Source organism: Dromiciops gliroides, chromosome 4, assembly GCF_019393635.1.
Source record: "Dromiciops gliroides isolate mDroGli1 chromosome 4, mDroGli1.pri, whole genome shotgun sequence".
Taxonomy (NCBI): Eukaryota; Metazoa; Chordata; class Mammalia; order Microbiotheria; family Microbiotheriidae; genus Dromiciops; species Dromiciops gliroides.
This window is the reverse complement of record NC_057864.1, coordinates 426,792,825-426,814,824: the sequence shown is the minus strand read 5'-3', so window position 1 is coordinate 426,814,824 and position 22,000 is coordinate 426,792,825. Positions and strand designations below refer to the sequence as shown.

Here is a 22,000-nt window from a genome sequence, read left to right as displayed (position 1 = left end):
AAAAAAGATCAGTTGTCATCAATTAGTACACTAACTAGGAAACATTTATGATGAGCCTACAATGTCCCTGGCAGTGTTCCCAGCTCTAGAAAGACACAGCCAAAAACTAATCCTGCCCTAAAGGAGCTTCCATTCAATTGGGCAAACAGCACGTATTCACATGAGTAGATGCAATGCACATATGCAATAGACATGAGGAGGTGGAGGATTCAAGGAAAGCCTCCCAAATGTGCAGAAAGGAGGTAATTCTTGAGATGAGATGTGAAGGAAGCTGTCATTCCAAAAGGAAGCAGAAGGAATAGTGTGTGTTAAAGCCCACTGATGGGAGAAGTCAGTTATCAGGTACAGCAGGTAGACCTATTTTCCTTAGATGTAGAGTGGACAAAGTGATGGAATATGTGTTGAGTAAGTTTGGAAAGGTAGACTAGAGTCAGATTGTGAAGAACCTTAAATGTGAATGGGAGATTGTATTTGATTCTAGATGCAAAAAGTTTATCACCAGAAAACTCACTGTCTTTTGAGATTACTTCAGCTTGAGTACTTACACCTCATGAGCATGCTAAGTTGCTTCTGCCCCTCTAATTGGAGGCTAGAAGATGAAGAAAAAAAACATCCTTCCTAAAGCTTCTATAGAGGGCTCAGGATCCTATCAACTGATCAGAACCAGCCTCTAACATGTGAATGGTGGGAACCAAACAGAGCAGGCTAGAGACAAGTGAGTCAATAATTAGATACAAATTTTATTTTCAAAGTGAGGAAAAAGGCTTGAAAGCAAGGACTGGCTATAGACACGTGTGCCAGAGCCCCACCAGTGGGATAGGGGTGGGGTGGAACCAGAGGCAATGTGAAGAGACCTCAATACTTATACTAGTGGCTGCCCAGTAAGTTGTAGTCCCCACAATGAAGGAGCAGCAAGCATGTGACAAGCTTGATTTATTGCAGGACTTTCTGAGTTTGTCCAGTGCTTGTCTTTGATCAGAGAACACCTGGTGAATTATGTGACTAGCCCAGAGGGTGAGATCATGCAGACGTGATAGAAAAGGATTATTGTTCTGCCAAGTTCAGCTTGCCTGCTGGGCCTTAGCTCTGGAAAACAGGTGATCTAAGTTTTATTTTGTGAATCTCAAACATATCTTTATTTGCCATTAGCTACTTGGCTTGGTTTTGAATCCACCACCATCATCATCATCATACCCCTCTGGCACCTGCCCCCCCCCATTTTCAGCTTCTTTTTGTATATCATTTTTACCCATTAGATTGTAAGTTCCTTGAGGGCAAAGATGGTCCTTCTTTTTCTTATTTGTATCTCTAGCACTTAGCATAATGCCTGGCACATAATACGCACTTAATAAATATTTATTTTATTATATTGTAACAGGGAACTATTGCAGCTTCTCAATCAGAGGAGTAACATGGTCAAATCTGTGTTTCTGGAATATTATTTTGGCAGCTATGTGTTAAATGGATTAGATGAGGGAGAAATTTGAAGCTATAAGACCAAATAGGAGGCTATTCAATAAGCTAGGCAAAAGGTCATGGGGCCCTGAATTAAGGAAGTTTTTGTATGAGTGAAGAGATGGGGATGGATATTAGAGATGTTGTACAGGTAGAATCAATAAGACTTGGCAATTGCTTGGCAATTGAGGGAGAGTAAAGAGCCAAGGATGCAAACACAGTCGCAAATGTTAGTGACTGGAAGGATGGTTATGTCTGGCAGAAATAGGGAAGTTAGGAAAGGGAGAGGATGACTTAGTGGGAAATATAATGAGTTGTTTTTTGGATAGTTGAGTGTGAGATACCTATAAACATCCAATATGAAATGCCCAACAGACAAGAAATGAAAAGGGTCTCAGTCTCTGGAGGGAGATTATGACTGGGTCTATAGATGCAGATAGGAGTTACCTGAAGGGGATGATCAGTAAAACCATGAGAGCAGATGAGGGGTAAGAGATAGGGGGGCAGGGGTGAGAGAGAAGTGGTTGAGGTGGTGGTGAGAGAGGGGGGGGAGGTGAGAGAGACATGAGAAAGAGGGGAAGAGAGGTAGATAGACAGACAGACAGAGACAGAGACAGAGAAATAAGAACAGCCCTGAGTTATACTTACAGCTAAGGGGCAATATGGGTGAAGATCCAGAAAAGGAAATGGAGTGGCCAGATCAAAAAAGAGAAATATCATGAAAACCCAGAGGGAAGAAATGAGGAAAGAGTAATCAACAGTAGCAAGTGTTTCAGAGAAGTAAAGAACTAAAAGGGGCAATTAAGACATCCCTAGTGATATAAAGAGAGCAATTTTAAGTAGAATGATGACATGAGAAGCCAAAAAGCAAGGGGCTGAGAAGAAATGGAGGCAAATATAGAGCTACTTTTTCCCTAGGAATTTGCCAGGGAAAGGGAGGAAAATACAGGATAATAACTTGAAAGGATAAAATTATGTTTAATTTGGTGGAGGAAATTAGTGTTAAATGACTTGGCCAGGGTCACATAGCTAGTAAATGTCTAAGGTCCTATTTGAATTCAGGTTCTCCTAATTCCAGGGCTAGTGTTCTAGACACCATACCAGCAAGCTCCCCCTTAGTTTTGGGGGGAATTTTTGTTTTGGTTTGTTTTGGGGCGGGGCCAGGTTGTTTTCTTTTAGTAGATAGGAGAGCTCTGGTGGTGATTGTAAGCAGGGAAGGAGCCAAGAGACAGGAAAAAACGGGAAATTAGAGAATTCAGGGATAATGATAGAGGAAATTTGTTGTAAGAGTCAGGAAAGGATGTCAAGGAAGATTTATTCAAATATCTTAGCCCTAAACTTGACAGAGTGAATGGAGTTTTCATTTGCAGATAATCAAATCAACTTATCATATTAGTCAGGAATCCTATCAGGTAAATTTAGTCAGTAGGTATTCAGATAAATGAGGATCTCATAACATCAGAGATCCAATACATCTTGGAAAGCAGGAATAATGAGCACACATGAGGAATATATCCATCCATCCATATGCATATGCATATGCATACCATATCTATGCCATATCCATACCATATCAATACCTATACCCATACCTATACCTATATCTGTATATCTGTATTTGTATATAGATATATAAAAAAGAGGGAAAGAAAGATAGAGTTATATATGTATATATATATATATATATATATAGGTATACACACACATATATACATCTATGTATAAGTATATATTTATGGTTTTATATGGCCTTACCTTGATTCATGAATTTCTTTTGAGAAAAATGGTCTAATTGTGAAAAACAGCCATATTAACATGAACTACCCTCCCCTCTAAAAAAATAATAATATTAGATAATGTAGGGGCCAAATTTTAATTGGGGAGTGTTAGCTAGGCGGCTCAACACAATATTAGGGCAAGGAAGGAGACCAACAGCCTCCCTCAAAAACAGAACAGGGTTTATTAACAAGAACGAACTTAAAAACACAAGTAAGATTAGTAGAATTAAGGAAAAGGGAAAAGGGAATGGGGAAAGGAAAATTTTACAACCTGATATCACACCACCACCCTGGGCTCAGCAGAACACACAGCTGCATCCCATCTCTTTCCAGCTCAAACACCAGAATGGCGAGTCTCCTCCCTTCTCCTTCCCAGCAAACCCTGGGCTGTCCACACACAGCCCCAAGCTAATTGGCTGGCAGCCCTGATTGACAGTCACATGACTGCCTTCACTGGGCTTCCAGTCATTATAATTTTGCCAAAGCCATGTAAGCGTCAGCAAGTGGTGATGACATGAGGTGCCAGTGCCATGGTGACAGCTACAGCCAGTGGGTGGAGCACCATGTTGTTGCCTAAGCCCCGCCCAATGTGCACACTGGGATTCCTTCAATTCCAGCCAAAAGATGAGGTCATTAAAAACCTCAAATCACAATTAATTCTTTACAATAACATTTACAGATCACTTTAATTTTTGCAAAGTACTTATCAAACATTACCTCATTTGATCCTTATAACAATAATGTGAGGGTAGGATCCAACATTATTCCCAATTTATAAACAAGGAAATTGAATCTGAAAGTTTAAGTGATTTGACCAGGATCACACAGCTAGTAAGTACTTGAGGCATATCTGTGAATCCAGGTGTTCCTGACTCTATTCACTATTCAAACTAGCTTGAAAAGAAAAAAAGGGGGGGGAGGGGAGAAGAAAGTAATAAATCACATGATACAATGCTAGTGTATATCCTGTGGCTCACAGAAATGTAGTTATGTACTCAAGAAAGGGTACATACACAGCTGAGCAAGCAAATGACATTTAGTGCCCCATGTTTTGGGTGCCTCAGGGTTGGAAGGGATCTCACAGATCATCTAATCCAATCCATACACAACCAATAATACAACTTCCCCCAAAAACTGTTTATCCAGGCTCTCTTAGAAGCCTATCTTAAGGGAAACTCTAATTGCTAATATTAATATTCTAATATTTTATGCCAATTATTGCTACTTAGTCCTGTTTATTCATCTACCAACAACTAAGGTTAACAAGGACATGACAAGAAAGTTTCAAAGTTTTGTCTTCACCTTTCGTTCAGATCCCTAGTGGAGCTAGGACAGTATAGGAAAGAACAATTCCAATGCATGTTGTTCATGCTTTTTAGATTCATGCTGCACAGGAAATACTATTAGTTCACACCTACGCTTACAGCACTGCTGAGCAGCAGGTATAGGTGAACTGCCCATGCTACAACAGTCCAGTTCTAAGAGAACATTCTATTAGCACAGGCCTATTTACCCAACAGTGTTCACCTAACATGCTTCAGGGCTCCCTTGCTTCCTCTTTATTTTGAGGCTCTGTTGTTCATGGGCTGTCTATTGATTATATCTCACTCTCACCAAGTTACCAGCCTATCTTATTCACTTGTACATTTCTTGGATGACTTCCTTCTTGCTATTTCCCTCTTCCTAATTTCTTATTTGTAAAGTATTGTTGCCTGATCATGCCCATTATATTTTTCCTCATTTCAGTGACTCTCAATTTCAGTTCTTTGGAAATATAGCTTTCTGTTACTCAGAGCTGTACAACAAGATCTAGGGAAATCCCTGAAGGTTTGTATGGTGGTTTTCTAATGCCATAGCTCACTAGCCTACACAGGTTTGTTCCTCTCATCATTATAACTTGATGTAAGTCAGATAGAATATAGTTTGAATTAGCTTCTAGAAAGCTAGTTCTAAATCATATTTTAGAAAGGGATATTCATTAAGGTCACCTAATTGGTACAAAATAGCATCTTCCCAAAAGTGTGACACACTCTTCACCTATGCATAAAGTCCAGGGAAAGGTGATATCAAGGCTTGAGAGTACATAGATAAAAAAAGTAATTGCCAGATCCTGGTTTCTGAAATTCTTTTTTCTCCCCTTCATGGGTTACTAATGAAATTCCCCATAAGCATGATATAGGAACTAGGCTTCATGTAGAGTCCCTAGACTGATTTTTCTCATTCTGTCTATTCAGTTTTCAGATTTTGGTGCAAGCCACTGCTATCTTGAGGATGATTCTAGGATACAAATGCATCCTTTCAACACTTCTAAACTAATCAAGGACTTTTTTGCACCTAATCTAAAGCCTTTGACACAGTCCTTGATTGATTCAATATAATTGTGTTGGCCTTGTTCACACCTAGTTCAGACCTCTGGTTTTTAAGTGCTCTCACCTGAAAAAAAAAATGAAAGTATTAGTGCATACCTAATAAGGTTTAAGAGCTGGGTGAGAAGAAGTGAAGAGAAGTTAATGGGCCCAAAAAGAAGGAATTCAAGCATCAGAACTAGAAATGGAAATAATCAGACATTGTTGTTGCTTGTCCTTTGTTCTCAAAGAGAACCATGACAAATATCATTACTTGCAATGAATTGAATTGAAGTGAAGGAGAGCTGTGCAAGGTCACCAACCTCACTTTCTCTTCCAAAGCCATCTGGGTCCAGTGGCAAGATATATATCAGGAGAACCAGGAGAACACTGTGCACAGTGACAACAATACTGTTTGATGAAGAATTGTGAATGACAACTATTCTCAGCAATACAATGATCCAAGACAATCCTAAAGAACTAATAATGAAGCATACTATCTACCTCCAAAGAAAGAATTTATATTGATTGAACACAAACTAAAGCATGGTATTTTAACTTTCTTTCATTTTTTCCTTTTATTACAGTTTTCTTACATAAAATATGATAATGTTTTACATAATTGCACATGTATAACCTACATCGGATTGCTTACTGCCTTGGGGAGAGGGAAGGTGAAGGAGAGAAGGAGTGATAAAATTTGGAATTCAAAACTTTAAATAAAAATGTCTATTTTTTTTTTAAGATATACACCAGTATGACTGGAGATGGCCGCGGATGTTTTAAGGCAATTGGGCTTAAGTGACTTACCCTGGATCACACAGCTAGCAAGGGTCTGAGGTGAGATTTGAACTCAGGTCCTCCTGACTCCAGGGCCAGTGCTTTATCCACTGTGCCACCTAGCTGCCCCTAATTGGGCATAAGCAATAAAACAAAGATCATAACAAAGGATCAGTATAAGGAAGTCATTACATCAATGTTGACAAGAGAAGCAAAATTAAGAGTTTGAAAATGTTAAAGCAGTCAGGAGCAAAAGTCAAATCAGAAGGAAGACCAATAAGTTGAAGGACAAGAAAGCTAACATGGCCCAGTCAAGAGCTATGAAATGAATGACAGTTTGCCTTATTCCCTGTAGGCAACAGCTAGTGTCCACTTTAGTTGGGTCAGCTTGAGCCAGTCTGTTATATTTCACTTCTTAAATGAACAGGTTTCCTGATTCCCCATAAAAATTCTTCCCTCAACTGTTTTCTTCAAATTCCCATCTACATTTTTTTCTATATTCTGAAGAGAGATTTATTTAGAAGACTATGCCAGTGATTAATGAAACGATAGATGGATCTGAATCTCAGAATGGTAAAGGAAAAGCCAGAGTGTTAATTTCCCACCCTTCTCTATAAAAATGACTATCATTGAATAATGAAGTTGTCAAGACCCAGTTCATCATCTCAGACCTGACTACTTAGGTAAATGATTATAGCATCTTGGGAAAGACTAAAGCACCTCACAGATCATCTAATCCAATCCATATCCAGCCAAGAATATCCTCTACAACTTCCCCCAGAATTGTTTATCCAGTCTCTGAGAGAAGCCTAATGGTAAGGGGGAAATCTAATACTTCCCAATATAGTCCATTCCACTTTGGGATAGCTCTGATTGTTAGGAAGATTTTCCGTAAGTTCTACCCACTGTGAGGACCAATTTTTAATTGGGGAGTGCTAGCTAAGCAGTTTGTCGCAATATTAGGGCAAGGAAGGAGACAAGCAGCCTCCCTCAAAACAGAGCAGGATTTATTTTAACAAAATGAACTTAAAAAAAAAAAAAGCACAAACAGGATAAGTAGGATCAAGGGAAAGGAAATAAAATGGGGAAGGGAAATTATAATACCTGAAAAAATACCACCACCCAGGAATCAGCTGAAAATATGCAGCAATATGCTTGTCGCTTTCCAGCATCCACCTAGAATGTCCAATTCTCCTCCCCCAAACCTAGAAACACCCCACACATCCCCAGCCAATGTGATGGCTGCTCTGACAGTCACATGACTGCCCTCACTAGGCTTCTAATCATTATCATTTTGCCCGGCACACGTAGGCGTCATCGAGTGGTGATGACGTGAGGTGCCAGAGCCCTCGCAAGGGCTACAACCAGTAGGTGGAGCACCGCACAGTTTGCAGAGCCCCAGGCCAGTGAGCTGTAGCATAAAAGCCTCAAATAACAATTAATTCTTTACACCAATGAACCTTCTCTTATCTTCTGGAAATGAGGATGGAGTGGTGTCCATTTCAAATAGAAATTGATTCCTGCAGCAGCATTCTGACTTCAAAAACCACTAATTAATGTGATCTACATTATATATTTTTTTAATTTTGTTAATAGTTTCCCAATTATATTTTAATTTTGTTCAGTTTAGGCAGCATGGAGGCTACAGTTTCAAGTTTGACACTTCTGTTCTACATGAAGGCTTTTCAAATAGTTGACCATAGCTATGAAACCTTGACAAAATCTGTTCTTCTCCAGGCAAAACATCTGCAGTTCTTTCAATTAATCATTGCATGGAATTATCTCAAAGCTCTCATCATCCTACTCACCTTCATTATATGTATTCCAATTTATCAAGGTTCTTTCTAAAATGTGGTTCCGTAATAATTTGACACTATCACTGCCATTGTTCTAAATGCTGTACTTCCTTCCCTTAATGTTAGTCACCACACCTTGTTTTAAAAAAATAAAACATAGTCTTGACTCATATTGAGCTCATAATTTATTTTAAAAAAGGATTTTTTTAAAAAATGAACCATTATCATGTGCTGCTCTTGCCATCTTGTGCTACTTAAGCTGATTTATTAAACAAAGTGTAAGATTTTACATCTATCATTACTTAATTCCATCTTAACAGAGTCAGTCTGTTGCTATCTTTTTAGATCCTGACTATTCAGTGTGAAAGCTATCTTCTTTGCATCATGTCATTTGGAAATTTGATAAGGTTGCCATTTATAATTTCATGCCTTGATTGATAAAAATATTAGACTGCAAATGGCCAAATACACATATCCCCTGTGACACTACAATAGAGACACCTCTCTCTGAGTTGACATCAAACCATTAATGACTACTCTTTTTGTCTGACGTTCAAATCTGCCCAACTGAAATAATATCTAGCCTTTATCTATACATCTCACCCAAAATAATAGTATATGATAGTTTATGAAATTATTTCCTTAAATCCAGCTGATCTGTATTTATAATACTCATCTGACCTAACTTTCTAAAAACTTCAAGTAAACAAAGCAAGTCTGTCATGCTCTGTTCTTGATACAGCCATCTTTGGCCTCTATGATCACCATTTCTTTTTCCAGATACTCATTAATGAGCCTTTGGATAATATACAGTTTTGCCAGTGTGAGGGCCAAAATTTGATATACAGAGTGTTATTTGGGTGACTCACCTTAATATTGAGGTCCTGGAAATATGAGGGACCTTTAAGGTTCACCCTCCCCTCTGAACTGCCCTTTTTAGATATTTTTCCCAGGCCAATAAGAAAGGAGCCGCTAAGCTTTAGTTCACAAAAGGATCAGATTTTATTACTTGGGAATTAATTAAACAACAAAGATGAAACTAATAAAAATCAAAGATAAGGAAATAGGAAAATAGAAATACAGAGAAATACTCTTAACTCTAAACCTTACCTATGCACTCCCCAGACCGTTTCCAATTAAGCTAGTGCAAAGGAATTTAGGGTTTTCCTTAATTAACTCACCAACACCTGGAAGTCTACATTTGCTCGTGCCACCCGGAAAAGCAGTCACCCGAGACAGAGCAAACACGAACCACCACCTCAAGGGCAGAAGAAGAAGAGCCCACCTTCCCGAAGACGCCTAGCATTCCAGAAGCACTCTCTACCTCCCTTCAGGGAACATTCAATCTTTTCCTCCCCCAAAACTGGAGGTCCTTCAAAAACTACCTATGGAGAGTTCTTCTGACCTCAGTAGCATATGTAACCTCAGAGTGGGCCAGGTGTGGCCCTTCCCAAACGAGTCAGCTAAAAACTGCAATATTAATCTTTACCACAAATAATTTTTACCACACCAGCAGTAGAAGTCAAACTTGCCAGCCCATAGTTTGGACACTCTGCTCCATTTCTTTTTAAGAATCAAAACATTTTCACTTCATCTGTCTTGGGGCATTTGTCCCATTCTCAACAAATATTCAAAGATCCATGGACAGTGGATCAGTAATCAAATTTGCCAATTCTCTCAGTATCCTGGGAAGCCATTTGTCTGGTTCTGGTCATTTGAAGTCATTCAGATGCTCTCCAACTTTCTTCCCATTTATCTTGGGTTTCAACTCAATATTGAATGTTTCAAGGTAACTCTTTTACAGGCCAAAATCATTCCATTGGCAAAGAAAACAGAAGCAAAATGAAAGTTGAGTGATTCAGCTTTGTCTTCTTCATACATCAATATTCCTTCTGTCCCAAGAACTGTTGCTGTGCTTTCTTTGATCCTCCTCTTTTACTAAGTGGAGTCCTTAATTTCTGTTGCTAAAATTAAGAATGTAATTTAATATTCCAGGCATTTTTTTATTCCACTGGTATTTAAGGCACTGATCTCCTCCCCCACCCACCACCCCATGCCCCATGCTTTATTGCAATACTTTCACTTTGTGTTTTTTTCCAGAAATTAATTTTCAAGAGCTTTTCATACCAACCACACTGATTTTGTCAGAATTGTAGTCCATGTTCATCCCATACATTGGGGAAAGTAATTGTATGCTTAGTTTTCTTCTCCTCAATCATAAATTCTAAGAAGGAGCAGTCACTTTCCACCAAGGTTCCCATAATTTCTGATTCATCATCCATTTACTCATTGCTGATTAGAATCAGTCCAGAATAGTAGTTCCCTTCATTACTTTCTTCATCTTTCCAAAGGATAAATTATCATTAAATACTTGTCTGTTTTGATCACTGGCCCATTTCCTGTATTTTGTACCACTTTATGTCAAAAAAAAAAAAAAGGTCTTGTGGAGAGTTAGAATCTTTCTTGTTTTAACATAAGCTTATTTAATCTTATTGAATATTTCATAAATATATGGAATAGTGATTGTTCTCTTCACATGGAGTCCATTGTATATAATAAGATTAACTCCATCTACTTTTTTTGCAAATTTAAACAATATATTCTTATGCATCCTCAAATAACATTTGCCCTCTCATATGCTGTCCAAAAATATTGCAAAATCCTTGAGAGAACATATGTTATTACTCTGCTCCTACCCACTTTCCCCTAAGAGAAGCTAAACTATACTGACAGATGTATAACTGGAGAGAAGGGAGCCAGTTTATAAGGTGTTAACATTCCTAAGAAGTTTGGCTGAGAACAGAAAAAGAAAAGAAAAAAGTGGGGAAAGGCATCATATCAAAAGACAGTAATACAGCCAAAGGAAAGTTGAAGTCAAATAGCTTGAGAGATCTGGTTGTTAAATATTCCATGTGGGCATTTATACCTCAGGAATAAGCAAATGCCGGGAATCAGAGTTGGATATATTGATTTGTTGGTTGTATACACTTAAGAAAATGATAGTGCTCACTTTGGCAGTACATATACTAAAATTGGAATGAAACAGAGAAGATTAGCATGGCCCCTGTGCAAGGATGACACACAAATTCCTGAAGAAAATGATAGAGAAAATGTTAACAATGCAGATTAAACTTTAAAGTGTGCCATACATAGTTTTTCCCCAGAGAGCTGTTCAGCAGACCTCTGACTGTGGGCAAATCTGAGAATCCAGATTGAGTCAAACTTTCATGTGACACCTAAACCAAGTCAGGCAGTCTTGAGGGCTAATCAGATCCAAAGGCAGCCTGAGTCAACATCAAGGTGGAAGTAAACACCAACTGTGAAGACAGGTCAGTGCTAAGATGAGGTGTTGAGAGATAAGGCTTCATTCTTCTCATGTTTCATTGGATAAGATATAGCAGAGTAGTGGCTCTATCCATTTCAACATCTCAGTGAAACTATGGATACCTCCCCACCCCTGGATCTAATAAGGCTGTGACCCTAATGCAGGATGTATAAGAAGGTTTATTTCCCAGATTTTTAATTCATGTACTATTAAGTAATTTCCAGTATAATATTGTATATTTTTTTCTACAGTAGAATGGCAGGAAAGGGCAACTAGGTAGCACAATGGACAGAGCGCCAGCCCTGGAGTCAGGAAATCTCATCTTCCTGAGTTCAAATTTGACTTCAGACACTTACCAGTTGTGTGGCCCTGGACAAGTCCCTTCACCCTGTGAGATTTAAAATTGGATATAAGAGCATTAAACTCCCCCTTTAAACTTTTCCCTTATATATCTTCCAGACCAGTAAGTAAAGAAGCCTCTGAGCTTTAATCAGTGAGGGATTAGTTTTTATTGTTTAGACAACAAACAGGTGATACCGATTAGGGAAATAGGAAAGTAGAACTACAAATGAATAGTCTTAGATCTAAGCTTAGTCTATATTCTTTTATAGAACTCACCGAATCCCAAAACTGCCTGCCAGACTGAGAACCAGAGCTGATCACCAGAACACGCCGTCACTGCTAAACTGAGAAGCCAGAATGTGCAAGACCAAGAGTCAACTTCCATTCTCACTCTCACTTTTAAATTGGGGTCCTGGAAGTATGGCATACTTCGCCATGCTCTCCCTGCAGCAGCAGGCACACGGTTGTTCCTCACGGTCTCCTCCCCAAAAGGGCGGTCCTTCAAAAGCTGCCTCAGTAGTATGCATTCAACTCTCAAATGATTCAGTTAATTAAAACTTCTGTTTTTTACCACAACCCTGTTTGCCTTAGTTTCCACATCTGGAAAAATGAGCTGGAGAAAGAAATGGCAAACCACTCCAGTATCTTCATCAAGAAACTGTAAAAAAAATATATTAATTTGCTAATCTAATCTGAAAAATTATATAAATGTACTTATATGAAAAATTATGACTATATGGAAATTTATAACTTTAGAAAAATTATAATTGGGCCATAAATCCCATCTGGGTCACCATTCAAATGTAAGAATATTTTAATTTACTAGCTGGCTTAGGCCTAATCTGTGGACTTTTGACTGGCTGGCTATCTAACTGCTATTAATTGTCTAAACCAATGTGTTAGGGCCGTTCCTTCCCCCACTGCCTCTCAGACTGATAAGAAAAAAGGGATTAAAATGCCTGTTTTAATTAAAGTAAATATGGGGTTTTATTTAGGTGAATAAAGTTAGAGTTAAATGTAGAAACAAGGATAATAAAATTAAAATACGACCTGTCAGCTTTTTAAACTTTCTACCACCTCTTGCCTATGGGTGTGCTAGCTGCTGCTGCTGCTGTGGCCTGCAGTCATGCCTCGCTGGGACAGGTTCACCTTCAGTCCTCTCCAACTTTCTCAGTCTTATCCCTTTCACTCTTTAACTTCTTTCACCCAAACTCCCCTGTCTCACTTTCACTGCTCCTCTCCTCTATTCTAACTACAAGCCCCCTTCACTTTGTTGACCCCCCTGAAAAACTTCTTAGCATTCTCGTTTCCTCAGGCATCTCTCGACCTTCTCACTAGCTCTTTCTCCAACTCTGTCAGCCATATGGACGAACCCTGAAAAGCCTCTTACTCCGTCCCTCCTGTGAACCCCCAACGTCTTCTTTTTATTAACCTTCTCTCTCAGGTGAAACTTGAGCTGGCCACCTACGTAGGCCAAGCTAATTCGCTGGCTGCAATAGCACCGTGGGGGGGGGGGGGGCCCTTTGAGTGGAGTGAGTCATGTGCACCACACCCCAGGGCTCAAGGGAGCCTTGCCCCATGCTGCTCACCCGGGACCTCTGCACAGGCTATGCCAGGGGCCTGCCAGGAGTATGTCCCCTCAGGGTGGAGGGAGCTGGGGCTTTTCCCAGCCTTCCCTGTACCCTAAGGCCCACGGGGCTTCTGAGTTGGGCCCCTGAAGTGGAGGAGGAGGGGCAGCTCTGCTCACACAGAGAAAAACCCTCAGGGCCTAAGGCTTTTTAATCTCAGCCCAAAGGCAGGGTCCCCAAATCACAATAAATTCCCACAAAACCCCAAAGAGAATCATAGAAAGTTAGACATGAATGACACAACTGAACAACCAAAGAATGGTAGGAAAAAGCAGGAATTAGGGCAGTAATAGAATTATGGTCAGTCGAGGAGAAACACATAGAGGAAAGATAAAGAACAAAGAGTATCACTAACTCCTTTTTCCAACCCCTCATAAAAGAAAAAAGATTATTATTATCATTATTTAAACTCAGCAATTTTCTAATTAATTTAGTATGTACAGAACTTTGCTCTTCTCTTTACAAATTAATTTTTCAACAACCAGCAGTACATCTTTAAATTACTTTGAGTAGAAAACAATTACACATACAAACATTGAATATTATTCAATTAGGACAAGTGCCTTAGGTTTGTTGTTTTTTTTTTCTGTATTTTTGTGGCTTTCATTAGCCTATATGAAATTCAAGATTCCAAGATCTCTCAGAACAAATAAACTACTTGTTACCCATAAAGTTTTACATTGAATAATTTGTTCTTTCTGATGTTGGAAGAAGACTTTAGGATAAAAGTCTTCATCTTATGGAAACTAATGGACAGAGTATTAACTCCCTTCTCCCTCTATGATCATTGGACAGAACATTACATAGAACAATCCCAAATTTTGATTTCCATTCTTTTTTCTGACCTTTGCACTTTTTTTGTGACTTGGCTTTGCCAAGGTCTGTGCCTGGCTTTGAACTCAGGTCTTCCTGATTACAGATCAAATGCTGCCCCACTGATAAGTGTGTTTATTCCCTTTAAATCATTTGTGATGATCTTTTGTTTGTCTTTTGAAGAGGCATCTCCCTTAATTGACAATAGTGACTTTGTTGCTTTTGTATGCCCTTAACCAACAATATTTAGAAGGAAAGATAGACATCATTCTAGTCAGAGACCCCTTTTCATAGTTAAGGCACCCAGCCTCTTCTAGCTCCCCCCTAGGTATAAATTCAAGACTTCCTTGGATGGGAGTAGATAAGATAAGAGATATCTAGCCAAGTCTCCTTGTGAGCTATGAATATTTTAAAAATAGGTGCATATACATCTTACCTGGGCAAGCACAATTGACAAATGTACATAGTCATTTTCATATTGTGTTTCTCATTAGAATGTAAGCTCCTTGATTAGAGGGACTTCTTTGACCTTTCTTTGTAACCTTAGAACAATTCCTGGGACCAAGTAAGTGCTTAATAAATGCTTAATGACTGACTGATCACTCCACCCAATATGTATACAGTGATCCTTTCCATATCTCCACTTTCCCCACTCTCCCCATCTCTGTTTTGATATTTCAGTTGGCATAAGAAATTGAATTGGAATTTGGGGGGAGTTTTGTTGAAGCTGCAGACAACATGCCCAGGCCGTCAGATGACACAGAGCCTAGGATCAAAAACTTAACCCAAATTTCACAATAAGGTAAAGCAAACACCTCATAAAAGAAAAAAAATAAATAAATTCAGACTTCTTCTCTGGTATAAAAAGAGAGCCAAAAGATGTTATGCAGATTTTCCAAATCTTGGGGGTGTCATGCCCATAGCCCCTGCAAGGTGGAAAGGATAACTATATAGAGCATGGTACTATCATTAAGGAAATTTAACCAGTGAGAAATAATTTACCTTTTTTTACATTTCATAGGACCTGGAAACAAACTGGAGAAGGGCAGGGGAGCCTGGGAGTTGAGAGTGGGAGGGGGTGGTTAAGTCTGTCCTTATCTTATAATTAGTATTCTGGAGCCTTGATAAGCAAAGAGTATGCCCACCCCAGGAAAATGTCCATTTTTTATACCTTTTTGTTTGCATGTCAAAAGCTGCTGTGTAGGCTGCCCTGGGGGAATTCTATTTCAACTGCAGAAAGTTGTTAACATAAGGCTGAGCTTGTAGTATGCCCTTATGATGACAGCTTGTTCAAAACCACACAAGACAAAGGACAGGGAAAAATTTGGAAATTGTGGCTGTCATACGTGTGCAGCCTCAACATTATGCTAATCCTAGAAATTGTGGGATGGAGAACATTGATAGCCTGACAATTGCAGCCAACCACTCCTCCCACCCCCCACCACCATCTTTATAATCTCCAGCTCTTGGCAACTGGAAATAAATCTGACCAATAAAAATATAGTGGTGACATTTGTTCAGGCAGTTTCCTTTTTATGAATATTTCACCTTTGAGTGTAAATTATTTAAAACATTGACATTAATTCCAAGTTTGGGGTTTTAAAAAATTTCCGACATCAAATACAAGGGAACTACTCTGTAAAATCTGAGTTTGCAAATCATGGCATTAGATTAAAAATGAGTTTTTAAAGTGTTCAGCAGAAAATAAAGGCAAGAGGGCAAAACTGCTTGGAAAGTAGTATGCCTCTAACAGCTGGCATTTATATAATAATTCTTCAATAATGCATCATATTTATATTAACTCCTTTGAGACTTACAACAGTCTTAAGAAGGAGATACTATGGGATGCCCATTTTACAAATCAAGAAACTGAGGCTGACAGACCAGTGTCTTATTTGATTCTTCTACATAGTGCTGTGAGGTTGGTGTTGCTATTATGTTTATTTTGCAAAGAAGTTGAGGCCCAGAGAGATTACATGCTTTTCCCCTAACCAAAACTGATGTTTGACTGTACTAGTCAATGACAGTACACAATTAGCTTGAAGCAATGGTATTTAATGAACTAGCAGAAAAAGAAAAGCAGCAAAAAAGTATTCTTCCCTTAAACACAGGGAACACTCTCCCATAGAAAAAGGTACTTCCTAAGAGAAGAGTGTACATACATTGAGAACATTAGAGAGGCAGCATATATCCAATTCAACTTATCTCAGTAAACATTTATTAGGCACCAACTGTATGCCAGGCAGTGTTCTAATTGTTAAGGATACAAATAAGAAAAAAAAAAAAGATAGTCCTTCTCTTTAAGAAACTTTCAATTAAATAGGGGAAGACACCATACAAAAGGAAGCTAAAAATGGAGGGAGGCAAAGGTGCCACCATGGGGTAACTGGCAGGAGTCGGGGTATGATATGTGGTAGAGACCACACCAAGAAGAGCTGTTGATGGAAAGGGAAGAGTTTCCAGGATACACAGGTGTAGGGAGAAGAAATGAAGGGAATATGGAAGCATGACATGCCTCTGCTTCATGACCTGAATGAAAGTCTAGTAAAGGTGATCAGAAAGTAGCAATAAGACAGGTAGGAGAAAAGTGAAGCTAGACTAGTGCCATGGAGACCTAGGGAAGACTGTATCAAAAGAAAAGAGGGTGACCAACAAACACATCTTCCTGACTCCACATCCAGTGTCCTAACCACCTTTCCTGACTACGTCTCTTTAAAGTCTCACAAAACATTTTTCCTGAGTTCATAAGAAAAAAGAACCCAGGAGACACATTGCATAAATTGCATCATTTGTAACAAAATTGAAATAAAAAACTTTCTTTCGGGAGCCAACACCATAGGAAAAGTTCCCTGACGACATCAAAATATTGTTAGATAAGTTTAGTGGATAGAAATCCAGGCCTTTAGTTAAAAAAGACTCCTCCTCCAGGGTTAAAAATCTAGCCTCAGAGACTTACTAGCGGTGTGACCCTGGTCAAGTCATTTAACCCTGCTTGCCTCAGTTTCCTCATCTGTAAAATGGGCTGGAGAAGGATATAGCAAACCACTCTAGTATCTTTGCCAAGAAAACCCCAAATGGGGTCACAAAGAGTCGGACGTGATTCAAACATCTGAATAAAAAAAGGACATCCGAAAGCAGGAAGCCTGAATAAGAGTTCTATTCCTCCCCAGAATTTAGCATGGTTCTGGACACTCAGTAAGTACTTGATAGATTGAGTTCAACCTCCCTAATTCCACTCTGTATTTTTCTCCCTCAACCTTAGGTAAGATAAACTATGTTATTTTGTTTTGTTTTTTCCCCAAGCAAAAAGAAGTCGCACTAAAACTTGACCCCAATGTCAGTGGCCCTTTACACAGACACTTTGATCCTCTGCTTCATTTTTGCCAACCACATCCTTCAATGGGATTAGGGTACAGCTAGTGTCTGCTCCACTTGGAGAGAATCAACAAGCTTCTTTTGATAAACTGGAGTCATAGAAGCCTGGAAAAGTTAATGTACTCCCACACAGGGAAAGAAGCTCCAAGAGGAGAAGTATCTTCTGGGAGAAGGGAGTGTGGGAGGGAGCAGAGAAAAACAATAGCAAATTAAAGCTCAAAGCCAGAGGCAGTCTATTGTAAAGTTACATCCTCCCTGTGATAGACAAGTCAGTAGAGGTAGATGGTGCAAACTGGTAGTGGGATGCAAATTCGCTGTTTTCTCCCACAATTCACCAAATAGTTTTTGTTTGTTTTTCCTAAGGATTACTTTCTCTTATCTGGTCTGGTTAATAACTAAATGGTACTGTGGATAAAGTACAGGCCCTGGATTCAGAAGGATATGAGTTCAAATCCAGCCTCAGACACTTACTAGCTATGTGACCCTGGGCAAGTCACTTGACCCTCATTGCTCCACCAAAAAAAAAAAAAAAAGTAGCAACTTGACCTAGTGCAGAGAATGTGTTAGAGTCAGGAGACCCGTGTTGGCAACCCAGCTCAGATACCTTATTGCTGTGTCAGCTTGGGCAAGCCATCTAACTGCTTGGTGTTCTATGCAACTCTCTAGAGAGAGAGAGACTCTTTTTTTTTTTAAATATATTTTGATCATTTTCTTTCAATATAATCAGTGTCTTTTGTAATCCTGTGCATTTTGTTTTATTCATTTAAAATATTATCCTGAGAAGGGGTGCAGAGGCTTTACCAGATTGCCCCAGAACAGTTAAGAACCCCTGCTGTGGGACATAGCTGTAGAGAAAGGTACTTACCTACATTTGTAAGTGTTGCAGATATCTATATATACAATACATACTATATAGAGAAAGACAGACCAACAGATAGACAGACATATACAGAGAAGGAAGCAGAGAATGAGAGAGTGATTGGCCCAGGGTCACATGGTTAATGTGTCAGCACAGATTTATACCCAGATTACAAATTCAGGACTCTGTCCACTATTCCAAGTTGCCTATCACAGTTTCAATTTCAGTAACCCATGGATTCTGTGGGACTGGTTTATCTAAATGGAATGACAGCTAGACCAACATCTTATACGGTATACCAAAATAAAGTCAAAATAGGTACATGATTTAGACATAAGGGATGATACCATAGGCAATTTAGGAGATGAAGAAATAGTTTCTCTGTCAGATCTATGGAGAGGGGAAGAATTTATGACCAAACAAGACATAGTGAACATGACGTAAGACAAAATGTATCATTTTGATTACATTAAATTTTTTTTAAATTGCACAAACAAAACCAATGCAACCAAGAATAGAAGAAAAGCGGAAACCTGGGAAACAATTTTTACAGTCACTGTTTCTGATACAGGCCTCATTTCTCAAATATAAAGAGAACTGAATCAAATTTATAAGAATACAAGTCATTACCCAAATGAGAAATGGTCAAAGGATATGAACAGGCACTTTTCAGATGAAGAAATTACAGCTATCTATAGTCATTTAAAAATGTTCTAAATGACTATTGATTAGAGAAATGCAAATTAAAATAATTCTGAGGTACCACCTCATACCTATCAGATTGGCTAATATGACAAAAGAAGAAAATGATAAATGTTGGAGAAGATGTGGGAAGATTGGAACACTAATGCATTGTTGGTGGAATTGTGAACTGATTCAACCATTCTGGAGAACAATTTAGAACTTTACCCAAAGGGCTATAAAACTGTACATACACTTTGTCCTAGCAATTCCACTAATAGGTCTGAATCCCAAAGAGATCATAAAAAATAGAAAAGGACAAAAATATTTATAGCAGCTCTTTTTGTCATTGCAAAGAATTGGAAATTGAAGGCATGCCCATCAATTGGGGAATGGCTGAACAAGTTCTGGTACAGGATGGGACAAAAGTCACAATGTTTTAATACATTTTTGAAAATTATTTTTTCTTTATTTTTTGCCATTTATGAGATCTTTCACACATAATATAAATCTCATTTCCTATATATACTATATATGATGATCTGGCAATTTAAATTAAAAACAAAAAAATTAAAATTAAATATTGAAACCTTTTTGTGACTTTTGCCCACCCTATATGAACGGAATGGAATGGAAAACTATTGTACTATAAGAAATGATGAGCAGGCAGATTTCAGAAATACTTGAGAAGACTTACATGAACTGATTCAAAATGAAGTAAACAGAACCAGGAGAACATTGTACACAGTAACAACAACATTATTTGATAATCAACTGTGATAGACTTAGCTCTTCTCAGAAATACAATGATCCAAGACAATTCCAAAAGACTCATGATGAAAATTGCTCTCCACGTCCAGAAAAAAGAACTATGGGGTCTGAATGTAAATTGAAGCATACTATTTTCATTTTTTTTGTTGTTTTTTTTTTCTTTCTTGAAATTTTTCCCTTTTATTCTGATTCTTCTTTTACAACATGACTAATGTGGAAATATGTTTAACATAATTGTACATATCTAACCTATATCAGATTACTTGATATCTTGGGAAGGAGAGAGGGAAGTAAGGGAGGGAGAAAAAATTTAGAACTCCAAATCTTACAAAAAATCAGTGTTGAAAACTCTTTACATGTAATTGGGGGGGAAATACTATTAATTTTTTTAAAAAAGAAATAGAATAACACCTCTATTACTTGGGGGCATCGATGACTATTTTCTTCAGCTGACTTCCTCCTTACTCATTCCTCCTCTACCACATTTTTGTTGATTGTATCACTATCTTTTGAGGAACTCAAATTCAAAACGTTGACTCTATACTTTTCCTCAACCCCCATAACAACCATTTGCCAGATTTTGTGGAGTCTGTTTCCGTTATGTCTCTGACATCTATCACTTTTTCTCTATTCATATACCTTCTAATCTTGGTTCAGTTTCCTATAACCTCTCCCCTCAACTATTAATAGTCCCAGAATGAATAGGTTTAACTTCTCTTGCTAATGTTTTCTCTTTGGAATCTGTCTTATGCATAATTTCTAAAGTGATACCACCACCACTATCCCAAACTGAGATTTAACCATGTCACCTATAACTCAAAAATCTCATGTTCATAGGATTATGCATCTGGAAAAGACATCAGAGACCATCTATTCCAACCCCCATATTTTACAAATGAGGAAACTGAGGCTTTCAGTGGTTTCCTATTGCATGTAGGGTAAAATGCAACATTTTCAGGCTGACATTTAAAGCCCTTCACAATCTGGGTCCCACTTATTTTTCTGGTTTTATTTCCTAATTCCACCTTTCAGGCATGCTCCAGTCCAAACTATGGGTAAGCTGTTCCCTATATATGACATTTCATCCCCCATATCAGTGGCTTTATCCAAATAGTCTTCTCAATATGGAATGCACTCCCTCCTACTCTCTGCCTTATAAGATTACTAGCTACAAAAAATCATTTTTGATAGGATGGGAGATCTACAGATGGAAGGGAATTTAGTAGTCATATAATCCAGTCCCTTACTTTTTATAACAGTGATTTCCCTGACCTCCTCAATGCCTGGGGGGCATTTCACTTTTCCCCTAAAGTTCTTCAGTACAGAAGGGGATCTGGGGTGTCCAATTTCTCTGTCCTTGGCTCCAGCCCCCACTCATGGCATCCTGACAATTGTAAAGGCTCTCGGGGTGGGGGCAGCTAGGTGGCGCAGTAGATAAAGTACTGGCCTTGGATTCAAGAGGACCTGAGTTCAAATCCAGCCTCAGATACTTGACACTTAACTAGCTGTGTGACCCTGGGCAAGTCACTTAACCCTCATTGCCCTGCAAAAAAAAAAAATTGTAAAGGCTCTCCTGTATGGCTCCTAACAGATTAGCTTTTACAAAGTAATATTTACTTCAAAGGTATAGCCAGAATAAGCATCCACATCCCTCTCAACACCAGGGTACATAAACCTAGCTGTATTATCTTATGTTAAGGGGAGGGAAAAGGGATTAATTCCACAGTTTAACTCAATTCTTCTATAGCAGAATCCCATAAAGTTTCAAGTCCAAACCCCAACCCAACTCCCCACCTTGGAATCAAGTCCAAGGCAGGCTCTCTGGCTTCTCAAGGCCTCCCTGTTGGGCTGGATGGATGACTAGACATCAGGCCTGTACCTCTGACTCCAAGGTCACCATGGCTGGGGCTCTTACATCCAATGGTGATTCTGCAACCAAAGCTTAGGAAGGACAAACATAGGACAAACAAAATGGAACAAAACAAATAAAAAACCCTAAGCATAGGCCCGTTTTGGGGGCTACTAAATAAAGAGGGGAGAAAGACAGTTCTT

General features: G+C 38.7%; 1 non-coding gene across 1 annotated transcript; it reads left to right on the top strand.

The window, feature by feature from the left end:
* Positions 1 to 11,156: 11,156 nt before the first annotated feature.
* LOC122726963 lies at positions 11,157 to 11,263 on the top strand. The gene has a single exon (XR_006352954.1). It is a non-coding gene; the product is annotated as a U6 spliceosomal RNA (small nuclear RNA).
* Positions 11,264 to 22,000: the final 10,737 nt, after the last annotated feature.